At 47.8% G+C, this 18586-nt stretch overlaps 1 long non-coding RNA gene across 1 annotated transcript in view; it reads right to left on the bottom strand.

The window, feature by feature from the left end:
• Nucleotides 1-18053, bottom strand: part of LOC139353469 (uncharacterized) — a 32043-nt gene extending 13990 nt beyond the window's left edge. The window contains exon 1 of the long non-coding RNA XR_011604758.1: nucleotides 16844-18053. This is a non-coding gene — a long non-coding RNA (uncharacterized lncRNA). The remainder of the gene's footprint in view (nucleotides 1-16843) is intronic.
• Nucleotides 18054-18586: the final 533 nt, after the last annotated feature.

Here is an 18586-nt window from a genome sequence, read left to right as displayed (position 1 = left end):
AGTCACTTTGTCTATATGGCAAATGTGAGATGCAGTGTATGGAGCGTCAATATTCTAGTATGAGAAATTAACGATTTAAGTCCTTCTTAAATGAGGCCATTTACCCATAGAGGGTGCCAGGCCCGTATAACGTTAATGATTACTAGATGACTAGATAATGATAAACTCCATCTAAAACTAAATATAACCATGAGACCGATAGTAAACAAGTACCGTGAGGGAAAGTTGAAAAGAACTCTGAATAGAGAGTTAAACAGTACGTGAAACTGCTTAGAGGTTAAGCCCGATGAACCTGAATATCCGTTATGGAAAATTCATCATTAAAATTGTAATATTTAAACAATATTATGATAATAGTGTGCATTTTTTCCATATAAGGACATTGTAATCTATTAGCATACAAAATTTATCATAAAATATAACTTATAGTTTATTCAAATTAATTTGCTTGCATTTTAACACAGAATAAATGTTATTAATTTGATAAAGTGCTGATAGATTTATATGAATACAGTGCGTTAATTTTTCGGAATTATATAATGGCATAATTATCATTGATTTTTGTGTTTATTATATGCACTTGTATGATTAACAATGCGAAAGATTCAGGATACCTTCGGGACCCGTCTTGAAACACGGACCAAGGAGTCTAACATATGTGCAAGTTATTGGGATATAAACCTAATAGCGTAATTAACTTGACTAATAATGGGATTAGTTTTTTAACTATTTATAGCTAATTAACACAATCCCGGGGCGTTCTATATAGTTATGTATAATGATATTTATATTATTTATGCCTCTAACTGGAACGTACCTTGAGCATATATGCTGTGACCCGAAAGATGGTGAACTATACTTGATCAGGTTGAAGTCAGGGGAAACCCTGATGGAAGACCGAAACAGTTCTGACGTGCAAATCGATTGTCAGAATTGAGTATAGGGGCGAAAGACCAATCGAACCATCTAGTAGCTGGTTCCTTCCGAAGTTTCCCTCAGGATAGCTGGTGCATTTTAATGTTATATAAAATAATCTTATCTGGTAAAGCGAATGATTAGAGGCCTTAGGGTCGAAACGATCTTAACCTATTCTCAAACTTTAAATGGGTAAGAACCTTAACTTTCTTGATATGAAGTTCAAGGTTATGATATAATGTGCCCAGTGGGCCACTTTTGGTAAGCAGAACTGGCGCTGTGGGATGAACCAAACGTAATGTTACGGTGCCCAAATTAACAACTCATGCAGATACCATGAAAGGCGTTGGTTGCTTAAAACAGCAGGACGGTGATCATGGAAGTCGAAATCCGCTAAGGAGTGTGTAACAACTCACCTTCCGAAGCAACTAGCCCTTAAAATGGATGGTGCTTAAGTTGTATACCTATACATTACCGCTAAAGTAGATGATTTATATTACTTGTGATATAAATTTTGAAACTTTAGTGAGTAGGAAGGTACAATGGTATGCGTAGAAGTGTTTGGCGCAAGCCTGCATGGAGCTGCCATTGGTACAGATCTTGGTGGTAGTAGCAAATAATCGAATGAGACCTTGGAGGACTGAAGTGGAGAAGGGTTTCGTGTGAACAGTGGTTGATCACGAGTTAGTCGGTCCTAAGTTCAAGGCGAAAGCCGAAAATTTTCAAGTAAAACACAAATGCCATACAAATATATTATATTATATAAATCAAGCTAATTAATATACTTGAATAATTTTGAACGAAAGGGAATACGGTTCCAATTCCGTAACCTGTTGAGTATCCGTTTGTTATTAAATATGGGCCTCGTGCTCATCCTGGCAACAGGAACGACCATAAAGAAGCCGTCGAGAGATATCGGAAGAGTTTTCTTTTCTGTTTTATAGCCGTACTACCATGGAAGTCTTTCGCAGAGAGATATGGTAGATGGGCTAGAAGAGCATGACATATACTGTTGTGTCGATATTTTCTCCTCGGACCTTGAAAATTTATGGTGGGGACACGCAAACTTCTCAACAGGCCGTACCAATATCCGCAGCTGGTCTCCAAGGTGAAGAGTCTCTAGTCGATAGAATAATGTAGGTAAGGGAAGTCGGCAAATTAGATCCGTAACTTCGGGATAAGGATTGGCTCTGAAGATTGAGATAGTCGGGCTTGATTGGGAAACAATAACATGGTTTATGTGCTCGTTCTGGGTAAATAGAGTGTCTGGCATTTATGTTGGTCACTTGTTCCCCGGATAGTTTAGTTACGTAGCCAATTGTGGAACTTTCTTGCAAAAATTTTTAAGAATACTAATTGGGTTAAACCAATTAGTTCTTATTAATTATAACGATTATCAATTAACAATCAATTCAGAACTGGCACGGACTTGGGGAATCCGACTGTCTAATTAAAACAAAGCATTGTGATGGCCCTAGCGGGTGTTGACACAATGTGATTTCTGCCCAGTGCTCTGAATGTCAAAGTGAAGAAATTCAAGTAAGCGCGGGTCAACGGCGGGAGTAACTATGACTCTCTTAAGGGGAACTGGAATTTAGGTATGCAGAAGGGGAATATTATTCTGTAATTCATAAGTCATATCCTCGGATGTGCAGAAGGGGAATTTTATTCTGTAATTCATAAGTCATATCTAGATTCAAGTCGACTCAAAACCTCCTCGTGGTGTTCCCCGGTAATGTTATACAGCGTGCCTTACTGTTTAACAGCCATAGGGCTGGTTACCCTATGGGAAATTAACATATTGGAACTACAGAAATAAATGAAAACAGGCCTCGGATACTAGTGGAAAATTCGTTGACGACCCGACCCCCTGTGGATCTCTTCCCAGGGGATGCCCAATATGAACCAAGCGCATCGGCTACTCCGGTTGGAGGGGTACCATGCACAGTATGTGGCCGGTCCTTTACAAGCAAAAGAGGACTCGGTGTTCACATGAGATCTCAACACCCAGACGAACTTGATGATATTCGTCGACGTGTTGATATCAAGGCAAGATGGTGTGAGGAAGAGAAGATGATGATGGCGAGAAAGGAGGTTGAGCTCACGGCAAATGGTATCAAACACATAACTAAGCAACTAGCGGTATTTTTCACGAACCGTAGCGTCGAAGCAATTAAAAAGCTGAGACAGAGGGACGATTATAAGGAGAAAATCGAGCAGATAAGGGGGCAATCTGCTCTCGTCCCAGAAGTTGCTAATCTAACCATACGGCGCCGCCCTAGTAATAGTGAGCAAAACCCCCAAGTACCAACGTCTGAAACATCTCCAATCACACCATTAGAACAGTCGAACAGTGGAATCTTGTTGGCGCTACGCGGGTATAGCCCCGTAGTTTGTCCTTCCAGATGGAGAGCCCAAGAACTGCAAACTATCATTGATAGGGCGCAGATCGAGGGGAAGGAAACCACTCTCCAGTGTTTATCCGCTTATCTTCAGGGAATTTTTCCGACACATGGTGCAAGACGCACGCTGACGAGGCCGGCACGGCGGCCTCGGAATAGAAGAGAAAGCAGAAGGCAGCAGTACGCTGTCATCCAGCGAAACTGGGATAAGCATATAGGAAGGTGTATTAAGTCAATACTTTAGGAAACTGATGAGTCGGTAATGCCAAACCGAGAATTTATGGAACCCTATTGGAGGGAGATAATGACTCAGCCCAGCCCAAGCTCTTGCGAAGACATAGTGACAACTCCAGTTCACTCGCTTGAGAGGGTTTGGTCCGCTATTACAAAGCGCGAACTTAGGGCATCAGCAGTCGCATTATCTAGCTCTCCGGGGCCTGACGGAATAACTCCAAAATCTGCTAAGGAGGTGCCGTCAGGCATTATGCTTCGCATAATGAACCTAATTCTATGGTGCGGTAAATTACCTCGCTTTATCCGACTGGCCAGAACCATCTTCATTCCGAAGACGGGGACGGCAATGCGACCGCAAGACTTTCGTCCAATATCGGTGCCATCAGTATTGGTAAGACAGCTAAATGCAATATTGGCAACCCGGTTGACCTCATCAGTTGATTGGGACCCGCGTCAGCGGGGCTTCTTACCTACAGACGGATGCGCCGATAATGCGACGATAGTCGACTTAGTCTTGAGGAGTAGCCATAAAAGCTATAGATCTTGCTACATAGCCAATCTGGATGTAAGCAAGGCATTTGACTCTTTGTCACATGCATCTATATATAACACCCTAAAAGCTTATGGCGCACCAAAGGACTTCGTCGACTACGTACAAAGTTCGTACGAGGTTGGTGGTACTAGTCTCTGCGGAGAAGGTTGGAGTTCAGAGGAATTCGTCCCTGCGAGAGGAGTGAAGCAGGGTGACCCTTTGTCTCCTATTCTATTTAATCTGGTCATTGACCGTTTACTTAGAGCCTTCCCCAACGAAATTGGTACCAAGGTTGGAACTGCCATGACAAACGCGGCCGCGTTTGCAGACGATTTGGTCCTTTTTGCGGAAACTCGAATGGGGCTTCAACAACTGCTTGACAAGACAGTTAGCTATCTGGCTACTGTTGGACTCACCCTTAATGCTGACAAGTGTTTCACTATCGGTATTAAGGGTCAGCCGAAACAGAAGTGTACTGTGTTAGATCCACATACCTTCCGAGTCGGCTTGAACGGGTGTCCGGCATTGAAGCGAACTAACGAGTGGAAGTATTTAGGCATCATTTTTAATGCAAACGGGAGGGTCAAGTGCAACCCAGCCGAGGACATTGGTCCAAAGCTACAAAGGTTGTCACAAGCCCCTCTTAAGCCTCAACAGAAGATATTTGCCCTTCGAACCGTCCTTATCCCACAACTCTATCACAAGCTAACCCTTGGGAGTGTGACGATAGGTGTGTTACGAAAATCCGACAAATTGATACGATTCTATGTGCGTAAATGGCTAGATTTACCACCGGATGTGCCAATAGCATTCGTTCACGCCCCCCCAAAGTGTGGGGGACTCGGGATTCCATCATTAAGATGGATGGCTCCGATGCTTCGTCTAAGACGATTGAGCAATATAAAATGGCCTCACTTCGAGCAATCCGAAGTGGCCAGCTCTTTCATCGAAGACGAAATGCAAAGGGCCCGAGTTAGGTTGCTAGCGGAACAAAATGAAATGCTAACACGTCCGGCAATAGAAGAGTATTGGGCAAATAGATTGTTCGTGTCTGTTGATGGCAACGGTCTCCGTGAAGCGGGCCATTATGGTCCACAACACGGATGGGTTAGTCAACCCACGCGTTTGCTAACAGGGAAGGAATATAGAGACGGAATTAAACTGCGGATAAATGCCCTACCCACGAAGTCTCGTACTACGAGGGGAAGGCACGAATTGGATCGACAGTGTCGTGCAGGATGTGATGCTCCCGAAACATCAAACCACATCATGCAAAAATGCTATCGCTCGCATGGGAGGCGGGTAGCTAGACACAACTGCGTAGTAAATCGAATCAAGCGGGGACTTGAGGAGAGAGGCTGCGTGGTCATTGTTGAGCCAAGTCTGCAGGGCGAATCCGGCCTCAATAAACCCGACCTGGTGACAAATGACGGACACTCTTTGGACGATGCGCACCAGCGCAAAATCCAAAGATACGATACCCCGGACATAAGACGCGAATTGCGGCGCAAATTCGTAGCGACAGGTGATATTGAGTTTCATTCTGCCACTATTAACTGGCGGGGGATCTGGAGTGGTCAATCCGTAAAACGGTTGATTGCGAAGGGCCTTCTTAATAAATATGATAGCCATATCATAAGTATACAGGTAATAAGAGGAAGTCTTGGCTGTTTTAGACAGTTCATGTATTATAGTGGATACTCAAGAGGCTGGACGTAGCTTATGCCTTGGTTCAAATATAAATGCCGGCTGCCTTGGCAAAACATCAATAAGGCATAAACATCGCACAACAACAACATATAAGGATGGTATTAGTACGTATGCGCTGTGGAACCCTCAAAGTGAAGAAGGTTCAGATAGAGCAATGAATCGTACATGCTAGACAAACTGTGACCACACAAGGTGATGGCAGACCTAGTATCTTTCGAAGATTTCCATGCCTTCGCGATCAAAAAAAAAAAAAAAAAAAAAAATAGCCAAATGCCTCGTCATCTAATTAGTCGTGTTTTTCGAGCGCTCCGTGTGACAGGTCTATTTCGGCAGTAAAACGCGTTTTTCCTTGCTAAAAATAGCATAAATATTGGCGCATTGTGTCCGCAAAATCATTCCGTGTGTTTTCTGCACAAAAAATTGATAGGAAGGCCATAATCGCGATTTTCCACCCCAGACTGTTCGAGAAAGTTCGACGTGCTGAGAGAGGCGCTCTCTCGGGCGCTCCGTGTGTCGGGCCAATTTTCGGCAATAAAACTCATATTTCATTGCTAAAAATAGCACAAATATTGGCGCATTGTGTTCGCATAATCATTACGCGTGTTTTCTGCACGAAAAAGGTGGTAGGAAGGCCAAAACCGCGATTTTCCACCCCAGACAGTTCGAGAAGGTTCGACGTGCTGAGAGTGGCGCTCTCTCAGGCGCTCCGTGTGTCGGGCCAATTTTCGGCAACAAAACTCATAATTCATTGCTAAAAATAGCACAAATATTCGCGCATTGTGGTCGCATAGTCATTCCGCGTATTTTCTGCACGAAAAAGGTGGTGGGAAGGCCAAAATCGCGATTTTCCACCCCAGACAATTCGAGAATATTCGACGTGCTGAGAGAGAGGCGCTCTCTCGGGCGCTCCGTGTGTCAGGCCAATTTCGGCAATAAAACTCATATTTCATTGTTGTAAGAGAGCCGCTCTCTCTCGAGTGGCGCCTGCCTTATCTAGATAACGTTTTGACAGCAGCGCGGTTCGCGTCTGCACTAATTTATATCGGTTCGTGTCTTCGCAAATTGGTTGGTTTTTGGAAATCAGCTGATTTCATTCCGCCAGAGGGCGACTACTTCAGGATTCATAGCATACATTCGGCGACACCTCATCGCTGTATCACTCCGCCAGAGGGCGGCGACTCCTAATACTTTTGCCTACATTTCGGCGACACCTCGTCGTCGATTTTTTGTCAGAAGAGGTAAAGGAAATAAATAGTTCACTCACACAGTTAGCCGGCTGTGCTTGTTGGTGGTGCTGTCGCCATGGGTGACAATAGCAACACCGGCAGCATGGATGTGGACAACGCGACTGTAGCCGCACCCAAAAAAGGCACTTGGCAGGATCTGAAGCCGAGATTCTTACCAAAAGGAGTCAAAAGGAGTCTACCTCCCGGGTCGCCAGAGTCAATTAGAGGCGTAAAGAAAATCATCATGGAGAAACGGGAAAAATCTCCCAGCCCAACCCCGAGCTCATCGTGCTCCTTAAGGAACTCGTCACCTGAGGAAGGTGAGATAATTCGCCCTTACATTTTCCCTAAAAAGACCATAAAGAATAAGGCTGCCGTGAATCAAGACAAAAAGAAGGATATAGGTCCTAGCACCTCAAATCGTTTCGCTTCTCTGCCTGTAGAGAGCAGCAATGAAAAGACCGTCGATAATGCCGAACTTAAAACAGCACCCAAGCCCCCTCCAATTTTTGTCCCGGATGTAGTAAACATTGGCGAATTTTTAAACGAACTGCGCACATTGGCGAATTCCGATACTTTCTCTTACAAGGCAACAGGAAGAGGCAACATCAGGCTGATGCCGAAGGACAGCACCACTTACCGAAAAATTGTTGCCCACCTGGACAACTGTCAAGTAGCTTTCCGTACCTTCCAACTTAAGGAAGAGCGAGCTTTCCGCATTGTTGTTAAAGGACTACACCACACTACACCAATTGAGGAGGTCAAGGGAGCCTTTGTGAATCTCGGCCACAATGTGCGTGATGCTAAAAATGCAGTCTCAAGGGTAACTAAAATGCCATTGTCGATGTTTTTCATTAACCTTGAACCAGCTCCAACAAACAAGAAAGTCTTCGAGATCAACAGACTGTGCCATGCCGTCGTCTCCATCGAGGAACCAAAAAAGTTCGATGGGGTGGTACAATGCTTCCGCTGCCAAGCTTTCGGGCATACTAAGAGGTACTGCAAACTTCAACATGTCTGTGTTAAATGCGGATTATCACACGACTCCCTGAATTGCATGAAGGCAAAGGAAGACCCACCTGTGTGCGGAAATTGTGGTGACGAACACACCGCCTCCTACCGCGGTTGTAGGATCTACATAGAAGCCAAGAAGCGCTTCAGCCCTAAGCCTAAGGCAGTAACTGCTTCTTCATCCAATCCTGCTCCACACGCAAATTTCCCAGCGAGCAGTGCCGCGAACCAGACAGGGAATCAGAAATACAGTTACGCCAACGTTGCTAGGGCTGGAGTGGCTGCAAACTTCGACAATAATGGCCAGTCCCCCCTTGATGCCTTGGAGGAGAGAATGATGCGCAGAATGGAATCAATGATGAACTCCATGTTCAATCAGTTCCAAAACTTAGTGATGACAATGCTCTCCAATCAGAACAATCTTAAGTGTCCATAAACACCCAACTTATTATATGGAATGCGAACGGCTTGGCTAGGAGCAAGCCTGAGGTCGAACATTATATAAAGACTAACCAAGTAGACATCTTACTCGTGTCCGAGACACACTTCACCACCAGATCCCACTTTACCATTCCCGGCTACGAAATAATCAACGCATTGCACCCTGGCGACCGGATACGTGGAGGAGCCTCTATTATCATCAGACGCGGCATTCAATACGAGGAGCTCGAGCCCGTACAACTGGAATGGATGCAGTGTGCGAAAATCCACCTTATAACGTCGCTAGGCAAAATTACCATCGCCTCCGCATACCTCCCTCCAAGATACACATTGAGCCAAACTGATCTGTCTGACGTACTATTGAATCTGGGTCCTAGATTCTTAATCGGAGGCGACTTCAACGCAAAACATACTTGGTTGGGATCACGGACCGTCAACCCGAAAGGAAGCACACTTCTCGGACGCATCAGGGCACTGGGTTGCACCGTCTACTCAACTGGGGAGCCTACCTACTGGCCCACCGACCCAGCCAAGATTCCGGACCTCTTGGACTTTGCATTTAGCAGAGGAATTGAACCCACAAAAGTATCTACGGCTGCATGCCATTATCTTGCATCGGATCACAGCATGGTCAAGATTTTATATAGCAACTCCTATCTGAGAAATCCAACGGCAGTCAAGCTCATCAGACGGAATACAAACATCCCGATTTTTAAATCTTGGCTAGAAAATCATGTAGACCCCCAGCCAGTACTAGAAAGTCCAATAGACATCGACGAAGCGGTGGAGTACCTCACCAGACAGGTCCACCTGGCAGCAAGCATCGCAACCCCAGAGGTTGAAACTACACGAACGGTGCACACCAGAGGCCACAGAGACAACTATCTCTGGTCAACCGAGCTGGCAACAAAGGTAAGCGAAAAACGGCGTTTGAGGAGGGTCTGGCAGCTAAGTAGAAGACGGTCGGACAAAACCATCTACAACAGGGCTTGTAAAGACCTTAACAGGATGCTCCTAGACCTACCTCGCGGACCTTGAACCCTGTAGTGCAGACCACAAGCTTTGGAACGCAACTAAGTATTTGAAGCGACCCACACGGAGGATAGCTCCTATAAAATCATCAACTGGAGCCTGGTGTCGCTCAAACCAGGAAAAAGCAAACGCCTTTGCCGACCACTTAAGGAGTAGTTTCCAGCCATTCGACCTGTGCGACCCAGTGGACCATCAAGAGACTCTTCATTTCCTGGATGTGGCCTGTCCCATGGACTTGCCCATTCCAGAAATCGACTGTGAGGAAATAAAGGAGGAGTTAACATCACTCAAACCAACAAAGTCTCCTGGGTATGATCGTCTAGACGCCGCTGCTCTGAAGCTTATGCCGCCGAACTGCATTGAAAACTTGAAGTTCATCATGAACCAAAGTCTAAGACTCGGCCATTTCCCAACACAATGGAAATGTGCAGACATCATTGTCATCGCCAAACCAGGTAAGCCTGAGGCCGAACTGGGATCATACAGGCCCATCAGTCTGCTGTCAATCCTTTCCGAAATCTTGGAAAAATTATTCCTGAGGAGATTGATGCCTGTGCTAGAGGAAAAACATATCATCCCAGATCACCAATTTGGCTTCAGGCGAGCTCACGGGACCATACAACAGTGCCACAGAGTAGTCAGCTGCATTTTAGACTCCTTCGAGACTAAAAGGTTCTGCTCTGCAGCATTCCTAGATGTCAGGCAAGCGTTCGACAGAGTCTGGCACCAGGGCCTATTGTATAAATTAAAGCACAGCCTGCCTACTCCTTACTACCTACTTTTAAAGGACTACCTTGAAAATAGAAGGTTTTACGTAAGATGCAACCACCAGGAGTCGCCCATCCACGAAGTGGCCGCCGGAGTCCCCCAAGGCAGTGTACTCAGCCCAATATTGTACTCAGTATACACCGCGGATATGCCCATTCCCACGAGTAGTCTCAACATGACCTGTACATATGCGGACGACACGGCGTTTTTAGTCTCCGCAGACTCCCTGCCACTGGCTGTGCAAGGCCTGCAACAAGCTCTGTTAAACATAGAACCGTGGCTTAAAAGATGGAACATCATCATAAATGCAGAGAAGTCAACGAATATATCCTTCTCCTAACGACCAGGTATATCCGCACCGGTTATGCTGAACGGAGCAGCCATCCCGCAACAGCTCACTGCAAAATATCTGGGTCTGACCCTGGATTCCAAACTAACATGGAAGGAACATATCGTGGGCAAAGCAAAGCTCTTGATGCTAAAAAACAGACAAATGTGGTGGCTACTGCAAAGAAGGAGTAAATTATCAATTAAAAACAAATTACTGCTATATAACAGCATCTTAAAACCAACATGGACATATGGCATAGAGCTTTGGGGCACTGCAGCTATCTCAAACCTTAAGAAATTAGAAAGAGTCGAAAACAGAATACTACGCCAAATTTTAAATGCCCCTTTTTACGTGAGAAACACCACGATTAGGAGGGATCTTAAGCTCCCCACAGTGGTAGAAGAGGCGGCTAAACGCAGCAGACGGCACCTAGATAAAATAGAAGACCACCCAAACCCACTCGCTTCCAGAGTGCTCGACGTTGAACCTCGGCGATTAAAAAGACGACACCCCACGGACCTGCCGTTCAGGGTCCCCTAAATGATGCAATTACATACACACAAACACATGTAATACACCCCCACATATTTCCACTAATACTCCTCACTACATAAGCTTTATGTAAACTAACACTGAATTTATTGCCACAAAATTTAATTTATTGCCAACTAGGGCAGACGTAAATATATATAATCAAATCAAAAAAAAAAAAAATCTAATTAGTGACGCGCATGAATGGATTAACGAAATTCCTACTGTCCCTATCTACACATCTGTCATCTGGCAGTGTAAGGAGGATTCAAGTATCGTACCTGATTATTTTGCTCTGTTCGAAAATTCGTTTTTTCGCGTTTCCTCAAAAGTTACATTGGCGGAAGTGGTGTCAGAGTCCGTGGTTCGGCTGCGCCGGAGGCGGCGGAATACGCGTTTTCCTTTTGTGAACAATTGAAAGCATTTTTGGTAATTTATTTTGTTTGAAAAAATTTGAATCGAGCTGAAAAGGCTACTTGGCCTTAACAAAAACTGGGTGAGTGTATTTTTGAGTCCTATTTTTAACACCACCAAAGAGATATCGGAGGAGGTTGATTCGATGAGCGGGGGCGAGATGCGCGCCAATGGGAAGCGCAGCCAAGCTAAGGAGCGAGAAAACCCGAAAGCTAAGTTGATTGCGCTCGACGCGGAATCGTGGGCCAATATTGTTGACACGGACAAGGACTGGGACTTGCCAGAAGAGGGTCGCCCCTCATCATCTGCATCGTCCGCGAAGGGGGCTAAGGCGAAGAATGTTGCACCCGGAGAAAAGAAGCGCTCCAAAGGACGTTCTAGGGCGTCATCGAAGGAATCATCGCGCGCTAAAGAGATGCAGACTATCAAGACCGCCGCTGCCGCAGCCGCTGCCCCCGCCGCTGACGCTGCCGCTGACGCTGCCGCTGCTGCTGCCGCAGCCGCTGCCGCTTCCGTCGCCCCTGCAGCTGGCGCTGCCGGTGCCGCTGCCGCTGCTGCCGATAAGGAAGGGACCTTCGTGGCACCTGCCAGACTGAAAAGATCCTTCTCGGACAGAGAGTGGGAGGGAAACGGTGCCGTTGCTGCCGAGATGGGCGACATCCGTGCGGATATTATGAGGATGTCCCGCGTAGCAAGCCCTACCGTGGGCATCAAGACGCAATTATTGACAAACCGCTACGAGGAGATCGTCGGAGCCCTGCTGATCCGGATTGGAGTTTTTGAGGATCGCCTGAAGTGGCAGACACCGGTCGCCTCGGCCGCCTCATATACAGCCACCGCTACTAGAGGCGCGCACCCAGTCGCCTCACCTGCTGCCCCTGTTGCCCCCCTTGCCCCCGTAGCCGCACCGCGAAAGATCCGGGAGACATGGTCGGCGGTCGTCGCGTGCGACGACCCGGCCTTGTCAGGGAAGCAGATCGCGGAGAAGATCCGCAAGGAGGTAGCGCCCGCTCTGGGCGTACGAGTGCACGAGGTGCGTGAGCTGAAGCGGGGCGGCGCGATCATTCGCACGCCTTCGCAGGCGGAGATGACGAAAGTCGTTGCCTCCGCAAAGTTCGCCGAGGTGGGCCTAAAGGTGTCAAAGAACACCGCTGCAAAGCCACGTGTGACGGTCCAGGATGTGGACACCTCCGTGGGACCCGACGAGTTTATGATGGAGCTCAAGGAGAAGAACTTTGAGGAGATGAGCCTGAAGGAGTTCCAGAAGGCGGTGGTCCTGGCGACTAAGCCCTGGTCAGCTGCTGACGGCGCCACAATTAATGTGACGTTGGAGGTCGATGACCAGGCGCTGGCCGTTCTCGAAGGCGGGAGGGTGTACGTCAAGTGGTTTTCTTACCGCTGTCGCTCTCAGGTGCGCACCTACGCCTGCCACCGATGCCTCGGATTTGACCACAAGGTCAGCGAGTGCAGATACCCCCGAGAGAAACAGGTCTGCCGCCAGTGCGGACAGAACGACCACGTCGCGGCGAAGTGCAGAAATGCGGTGGACTGCCGCAACTGCCGTCACAAGGGTATGCCCTCGGGGCATTATATGCTTTCGGGTGGCTGCCCGATATACGGCGCGCTGCTAGCCAGGGTGCAAGCTAGACATTAATAATGTTTAGCTTCATCCAAGCGAGTTGTGGTCGAGGCCGTTGCGCTGTCATCGAGCTTGCCAAGCAGATGAGAGATGCTGGCCACCTGTTCGCACTAGTCCAGGAGCCCTATGTGGACGCGGGCAAGCGACTAACTGGACTGCCTGGAGGAATGAGGATCTTCGCCGATAGGAGGAAAAAAGCTGCCATCATCGTTGACGACCCATCTGCCATCTGCATGCCCATCGATGCTTTGACGACGGACTACGGAGTGTGCGTGAGTGTCACGGGACGATATGGCACCATCTTTCTGGCCTCCGTATACTGCCAGCATCTAGCTGCTCTGGAGCCCTATACTGATTACCTGGATACGGTTCTGCTATTAGCTAGCAGAACGCTGACAATCCTCGGACTTGACGCCAACGCAGTTTCCCCTATGTGGTTCAGCAAATCCCCAGACAACTCTGGAGACCGCCTGAACCGCGAACGGGGACAGCTCATGAACGAGTGGATTATTGCAAGCGGTGCCAGTGTGCTAAATACGGCCAGCCAGGTGTTCACGTTCGATAATCACCGCTCCAGAAGTGATATCGACGTGACCTTCGCCAACGAAGCAGCGCGAGTATGGGCAACATACGATTGGAGAGTTGACTTCTGGGAGCTGAGTGACCACAACATCATTACTGTTGAGGTTACTCCAGATCCGAGCAGTACCGTTGAGAGCCTAGCTCCGGTACCGCAATGGAAGCTCTCCAATGCAAGTTGGCGAAGATTCAGTGTAGAGTTAAGGAGTGCAGCACAAAGCCTTGAGGAACTGGAGGAATCGCCGTTGGACGACCATGTGTCTGCCCTTCGCTCCATCGTACATGAAGTGTGCGACAGGGTGATAGGGCGCAGGATACCTGCAGCAAGGGGAAACGTAATATGGTGGAATCCTGAGCTGAGTACCAAGCGCCAAGAGGTCCGGAGACTGAGGCGTAGGCTGCAGGCAGCTCGCCGGAGTGGCACCGACGATGCTGAGCAACTTGCCGCTGGACTGAGATTTGCCTCAGGCCAGTACAAGAAGCTTATCTTGACGACAAAGGAGCAAAACTGGCGGGACTTCGTGGGACGGCACAATGATGATCCATGGGGGCACGTATACCGAATATGCCGAGGCCGGAAGAAGACAACCGATCTCGGATGTCTCCGGTCGAACGGCGCGCTTTCCGTAACGTGGCACGACTGCGCAAATATGCTCCTCCGCAACTTCTTCCCTGTTGCGGAGTCGACAGCACGAGATGACTTACCCCCTGGTGCCCCACCGATCCTCGAAGCCTTCGAGGTGGCTACCAGCGTCGCAAGGCTGAGAAGCCGGCGATCGCCGGGTATTGATGGCATCACGGGCGGTATTGTCAAGGAGGTATGGCGTGCCATCCCCCAGCACCTGACGAAGCTGTACTCTCGGTGCCTCTCGGAAGGATACTTTCCGGCCGAGTGGAAGCACCCGAGAGTGATACCGCTTGTAAAGGGGCCAGACAAGGACAGGAGCGATCCTGCCTCTTATCGTGGCATATGCCTTTTGCCAGTGTTCGGGAAGGCGCTGGAAGGAATCATGGTGAATCGACTGAAGGATGTGCTACCGGTTGGCTGCAGATGGCAATTCGGATTCAGGCCTGGACGCTGCGTGGAGGATGCGTGGATGCACGCCAAAAACACCGTCGCCAACAGCCGCGAGAGGAGAGTCCTTGGAATCTTTGTCGACTTCAAGGGAGCTTTCGACAACGTGGAGTGGAGTGCGGTGCTGGATCGGCTTGTCGAAGTAGGCTGTCGAAAAATCGACTTGTGGAAAAGCTATTTCTCCGGCCGGAGCGCAAGCATCATCAGCAGGTATGAAGCAGCCACAGTTGCGGTTACACGTGGCTGCCCGCAAGGGTCTGTCAGTGGTCCATTTATTTGGAACCTACTGATGGATGTGCTGCTTCAGCGCTTGGAGCCACATTGTGCTCTGAGCGCGTTTGCAGATGATCTTCTGCTTTTCGTCGACGGGAATTCCCGTGCCGATCTGGAGCGGAAGGCAGTTAATGGACATCGTGGGAGCCTGGGGAGCTGAGGTTGGAGTGAGTGTGTCAACCAGCAAGACGGCAATAATGTTGCTGAAAGGACAGCTTTCACGCACGAGGAGACCGACGGTACGGTTTGCTGGAGCAAGCCTGCCTTACGTCACCAAATGCCGGTACCTTGGCATCTTAGTTGGCGAGCGGTTGAGCTTTCTCCCGCATATCTCTGCTCTCAGAGATCGGCTGGCTGGAGTTGCCGGAGGACTAGCGCGGGTGCTTCGAGTCGATTGGGTGCTCAGCTCCCGTGCTAAGAGGACGATTTACAGCGGACTCATGGTTCCCTGTGCACTCTTTGGTGCCTCGGTCTGGTACAAGGCGGCGAGTAGGGGCAAGTCCCTTAAACTCCTCACCTCGTGCCAGAGGTCCATCCTTTTAGGATGCCTACCGGTATGCCGCACAGTGTCCACGGTGGCACTGCAGGTGCTTGCTGGTGCTCCTCCAATGGATCTGGATGCTCACAGGATCGCCGTGAAGTTCAAGCTGAGGAAGGATGTCCCCCTGGATGAGAGCGACTGGCTCCACGGACAGGACCTGTCCGTGTTGGACTGGAAAGCTAAGATGGCGCTGCTAGACGAACGTCTGCTAAATGAGTGGCAACTCAGATGGGATCGCGCGGAACACGGCTCCGTGACTCGCGAGTTTTTCCCAGAGGCAGCGTTCATCTACAACAGGAAAGACTTTGTCTTTACCCTCAAAGCCGGATTCTTGCTGACAGGACACGGGTCGATGAACGCATTTCTGCAAGGCAGGACCCTCAGCACCACGACCGCATGCTCATGTGGCGTGGCAAGAGAGGACTGGCGCCACATACTGTGTGAATGCCGCCTGTATAACGATCTGCGGGACCTGGATGCCCTCGGAGTCGTTCGAGACCATGGAAGATGGATCGTCGCGGGAGTAGTCGAGACCCCAGAACGGATGCGTCTCCTAGGAGTTTTTGCCGATGCTGCCTTCTTGAGGCGAAGGATGGATGCGATGAGGGATGAACCAAAGGCGCCGGGACGTTAGTCCCTCCCCTCTTTTGCCGTGTGGTAGCGGCGAAGAATACTGCCACAGCCTGCCATAGCTTGTCGTAGGAGGCGACTAATATGGCAATGGTTGCCCCATCCGAGCTTGTCGGAGCTGAAGGGGTGAGGCTCACCGAGCCTGTAATTTCGGTACCACGGGTTGAGCAGCTCCAAGACTGCTCATTGAGGTTGGCCCCCTTGTGGGAGTATCGTGGTGGCTGTGGTTGACACCTATATCGCGGGTAGAGTCCTCGGGCTCGACGTGGATGTTGCGTAATACAACTCGGGTGCTGTGACCCATAGAACGGTAGAGATTTTAGATAGATCTCGCCCCTACGCAAGGGGGAGTGCTTGCCCGACAAGTAAGTACTCGAATTGCTACTGGGGTGGTTGCTATGTACATAGCTATAGCTGCTAGTCCAGGGCGTTGGTTTGGCGCAGAACCTAGACCCGTGCATTATATACTCACTTGTGGGTATATTAGAATGCCGTGGCTGTAATCCCTTCATTGTGGAACACGCCACGTAAAATAAGTTCGGAGGGATCCGAGACACACCTGTCCCTATCTACTATCTAGCGAAACCACAGCCAAGGGAACGGGCTTGGAATAATTAGCGGGGAAAGAAGACCCTTTTGAGCTTGACTCTAATCTGGCAGTGTAAGGAGACATAAGAGGTGTAGAATAAGTGGGAGATATTAGACTTCGGTTTGGTATCGCCAATGAAATACCACTACTCTTATTGTTTCCTTACTTACTTGATTAAATGGAACGTGTATCATTTCCTAGCCATTATACGGATATATTTATTATATCTTATGGTATTGGGTTCTGATGCAAGCTTCTTGATCAAAGTATCACGAGTTTGTTATATAATCGCAAACAAATTCTTTAATAAAACGGTGCATTTATGTATTTTTGATTTGAAAATTTGGTATAACTCCAATTACTCAGGTATGATCCAATTCAAGGACATTGCCAGGTAGGGAGTTTGACTGGGGCGGTACATCTCTCAAATAATAACGGAGGTGTCCCAAGGCCAGCTCAGTGCGGACAGAAACCACACATAGAGCAAAAGGGCAAATGCTGACTTGATCTCGGTGTTCAGTACACACAGGGACAGCAAAAGCTCGGCCTATCGATCCTTTTGGTTTAAAGAGTTTTTAACAAGAGGTGTCAGAAAAGTTACCATAGGGATAACTGGCTTGTGGCGGCCAAGCGTTCATAGCGACGTCGCTTTTTGATCCTTCGATGTCGGCTCTTCCTATCATTGTGAAGCAAAATTCACCAAGCGTTGGATTGTTCACCCATGCAAGGGAACGTGAGCTGGGTTTAGACCGTCGTGAGACAGGTTAGTTTTACCCTACTAATGACAAAACGTTGTTGCGACAGCATTCCTGCGTAGTACGAGAGGAACCGCAGGTACGGACCAATGGCACAATACTTGTTCGAGCGAACAGTGGTATGACGCTACGTCCGTTGGATTATGCCTGAACGCCTCTAAGGTCGTATCCGTGCTGGACTGCAATGATCAATAAGGGGCAATTTGCATTGTATGGCTTCTAAACCATTTAAAGTTTATAATTTACTTTATAAACGACAATGGATGTGATGCCAATGTAATTTGTAACATAGTAAATTGGGAGGATCTTTGATCACCTGATGCCGCGCTAGTTACATATAAAAGCATTATTTAATACAATGACAAAGCCTAGAATCAATTGTAAACGACTTTTGTAACAGGCAAGGTGTTGTAAGTGGTTGAGCAGCTGCCATACTGCGATCCACTGAACCTTATCCTTTGCTTGATGATTCGATAATAAAGATGTTGCAAGCGGCATAATAATTTATGCTTGCTTGCAACGGCGCGCCACTTTGTGGTTAGCAAAAGGTCTAGTAATATAAGAGACCTATAAAAGAATCAATATATTATTATAAATAAATATTGAACAAACAAAATGTATCGTCATCTTTATTAGTGACGCGATGATAAAGTGGCAAACATATTCCATGTATAAATATTCCTATGGTATTTTGATAATGCAAGTAAAGAGGACATATATAAAAGTAAGTATATGTTCCTCCAATGGTAGCAGCGGTTGGTTGGTTGGTGTCTGCTCCTCTTATTGTTCAAAACTTATGTTATGGTAGCAAGTCTGTATCGTCATATTATTAGTGACGCGAAAAATTAATGGCAAACATATTCTATGTATATAAATATTCCTATGGTATTCAAATTCAAGTAAAGAGACCATTAAAGTACAGAGAGAGGCCATATAATAAGTAAGTATATGTTCCTCC

Source organism: Drosophila suzukii, chromosome X (genome assembly GCF_043229965.1).
Source record: "Drosophila suzukii chromosome X, CBGP_Dsuzu_IsoJpt1.0, whole genome shotgun sequence".
NCBI lineage: Eukaryota > Metazoa > Arthropoda > Insecta > Diptera > Drosophilidae > Drosophila > Drosophila suzukii.
The sequence above is the reverse complement of the archived record's forward strand: the minus strand, read 5'-3'. Positions and strand labels throughout refer to the sequence as shown.